The 3,333-nt window shown below is 41.7% G+C and overlaps 1 pseudogene; it reads right to left on the bottom strand.

Moving 5' to 3' along the window:
* Positions 1-1,305: 1,305 nt before the first annotated feature.
* Positions 1,306-3,031, bottom strand: LOC102837324 (annotated as a pseudogene).
* Positions 3,032-3,333: the final 302 nt, after the last annotated feature.

Genomic DNA, 3,333 nt, shown 5'->3' with positions numbered 1-3,333 from the left:
CAACAAGTACAGCCAGGAAGGAAGTCAGCTCTGTAATAAGACAGGCTTAAGGACAGGTTTAATGTAACTACAAACAAGAAAAGGTGGAAACGGAAGAAAAAAATGTGCATTGAGTTTAAGACACTGTAAAACTCAGAAGACGTATTTACTCTTCAAGTATAAACTCAGTAAGGACTTGGCATTAATTGAAAGACAGCTACTGAGGTACACCATTATAAAATAAGTTCTATGAATTTACAAGTCTATCTTCCAATTTTCTCGGAGAAAAAAAACCAAACTCTTGAAGGTCTCAGAGACCCTGAGAGGGATTAATTAACACTTTTGATGAAGACATAGTCAATAATCAATGATTGAGCTTACTATTTAAAAACATGTATTTATTGAAAACAATAGTGATGTGTTCTCAGACTGTCCTCTAGAGTTTTTGAGACTATTAGTTCAAGAGTTTTAAAGTATATTACTTCCAGAAACAATACTGATTTAAAAAAATTTTTTTAAAACAAAAAACCTGATTCGATGGTACTTTAAAAATACCCTAAAATACAAAATTTTCTTCAGTCTAACATTACAATTAATGTTGGAATTCCTCCCGCATTGTTAAAACATTTTTTCCCTCATAAAATGTGGGTACTGAAATTGGATAGAAACACCATGAATATGAAAATACCACCAATTTTCTGCCATTAAAAAAAAACTAGAATTTTCTTTGGAATCACTGAAATACAAAAAAAAATTGGGTTTGTTTCTACAGTCTGTGCACCTTCTTTGAGGTCTTCCATGTTGCCGGAAGTATGGACCTGGGTAATTCTCATTTCATAGATTCAAGTCTTTGCAGTACAACATCCACACGTAACACACCAGTGTCTCTCTTCCACTGGGAAGTTATGCTTACCCCAGAAACGTCGTCATTTACTTTTCTAATGATTTCTGCCCAAAATAAAAACCTCAAACTATGAGGCAAAGCATCCTGTGTTAAACAATCAAATGGAGCCAGCATGGAGAACTCTGGTGTGGTTTCAGCACTCAAGAGGGCACTGTTTCCTGTGGATTTCATGGAAGAATGACCGGCCTAGCTGGTAGCATTCAGCTTTCCTTGGCCTAAAACGAAATTTCTCAGGGCTGGCAAGTTGTGTTAGATTCTAAGAGAATTTTGTCTTTGACAAATTACCATTTTAGCATAAACTCTGGCCATGGCTATAAGTTTCAATGTGCATATGACTGATTCGAGATGCTGTTTGTTTGTTTTTCTTTTCAACATTGGCTGGAATTGAGTAGAAACAAGTCCTTGATACTTTTTCACGTGTGTCATGAAATATGAGAAATCTGTCTGACTCTAGACTCTATTTTTTTTTTTTTTTTGACACAATGGGCAGGTCTCCAGCTGCAAGGCACAGTCCATGCATAGGTCACTGTGTCCACATTGCTTCAGTTGTGTGTCTGCGACCTCATCGCAACACAGGGAGGAACAGTTTTCCTGGATACTGACCTTCAGCAGAGCAAGGCGCCTGTGCCTTGGCAAAATTATTTTTTCTTCAGCTGTTAGGAAGGCGTAGTCATTAAAGGTGCTAAACTTCATAGATGGTGGGTATTTGAATGGTTTTGCTCCAAAATTGAACCCACATTGTTGATATGACATGAAACTAGCTGCAACAAAAAATCCAGATACAGTAGATGAAAAGACTTGCTTCTCAGGAAGCATCTGGTTCCCATTCAAAAAGAATATCATTTGCTTTTCATTCAAGTCTAAGAGAAATCCCACAGTGTCTCCTTCTTTCCATCACGGATGTAGGTGAGGCTTACTTCTGGCATTGTACCAGATCAGCTGCCGGCAGCCATCATATGCACAGGAGTAGTCATTGTTCCCAATGCCATAGCCTTCGTGATTGAGGAATTTTCTGTCTCGAGTGGCCCAGCCTGTCTGCATGACACCAGAGGTGATCACTGTCACTTCGTAGTGCCACACCCCAGCATCCATACAAAAGGTGCAACGCACACTTTCAAAGGAGGAGGCATCACAGCAAGCCTCTAAGCCATGAGGTGAGATCTTCAGGTACTCGCTGACATCGTTGCTATTCAACATAGCCCTAATGTTATTCAAGTCCACTTTCTCATAGGCCAGCTGCCTACCTTCTTTTAAAAAGAGATTGTCTAAGCTCCACTGGGCACAGAAACCAACTTGGCGTTTCAGACAATTAGGACTCCAGGACTCCAATGTGACAAGCCGGTTACTGATACTAGATTCAGAGATAGTCAATTTATTTTCACTTGTCTGTGCAAACTTTTCCAGTGCAATGAGTGCAAAGATCATGACCGTGGGGTGGGACTGGGACTTCAGACACTGTAGCAAATATTCCAGTATTCCTGGGCTAAGTAAACTGATACTTGCAGGACCTGCTGGCTTTTCAGCTAAGCAGCCCAGGACTGCAGATGTATTCCTGTGCTTGGCAGGCTGGCCTGAGTCCTGGCAAACTACTTCTCCATTTAAATTGAGAATTTCAGTCAATTTCTGGAGTACTTCTTTAGTGGGCAATGGACATTCATCTAGTAACAATGTAATAACAGCTGGTCCCAATGGATCTTCCAATGGAATAACTCTAATTAAAGACTACACAACATCCAACTATCCTTCATCTGTTTCTGCCATTTCATGCAATGTAATCATTGAGTAGGGAGGTTCCTGATCATTATCTACAAGAGTCCGTATTACTGTCAGTGTGTCTAGCACCAGCCCATCTACATTTTGTTTCTTTCTCCTCGGCTCATGTGGTCCTCGACCCCTCCTTGGTGGCCAAACAGGGTCCCGGGGGTGGCTCCTCGTGTCAGCAGCAGGCACTACACTGCTCTCAGACTGTTACTGCTGGGTGTCAACACTGTTGTCTGCCCCACTGTCATCTCAGCAGATACAAGAGTTGCCCATGGTTGTGGTGCCTCTCGTCCCCAGGAAGTGGGCTATGTGCTCTCCAAGAGTCCACAGCAGACCCTGGCCAAGGCTTCTGCTCGCTAAGAACTCGGCCCAACCAAAGACAATCATTTAGATAGTTTTCAGTTTTCTAAGTACCATTTTCATAATCTGGAGTTGAAGAACTTTCATCCTATTTGTTTGTAACAACTGCACACCAACGAAAGTGGCACAGTTGGTATCCAACATTATCAACTACAGGGGATACTGGTCATCCAGTGGCAGTTTTTCTCCAGCTCCCTGGTCCACAGGAGAGAGGGGGTGGCAGCTGCACGACTCCTCCCCATTGCCTTCTTGCCTGCCTGGTTTGTTCTGAATAGTCAGAGCTTAGTGTGATTTGCTTGCCTTTATAAGTTATATTTCTCTTCTCCCTG

This window comes from Chrysochloris asiatica, unplaced genomic scaffold (assembly GCF_000296735.1).
Source record: "Chrysochloris asiatica unplaced genomic scaffold, ChrAsi1.0 scaffold00051, whole genome shotgun sequence".
NCBI classification, from domain to species: Eukaryota; Metazoa; Chordata; class Mammalia; order Afrosoricida; family Chrysochloridae; genus Chrysochloris; species Chrysochloris asiatica.
Note: the sequence above shows the minus strand (reverse complement) of the source record. Positions and strands in the feature narration are given on the sequence as shown.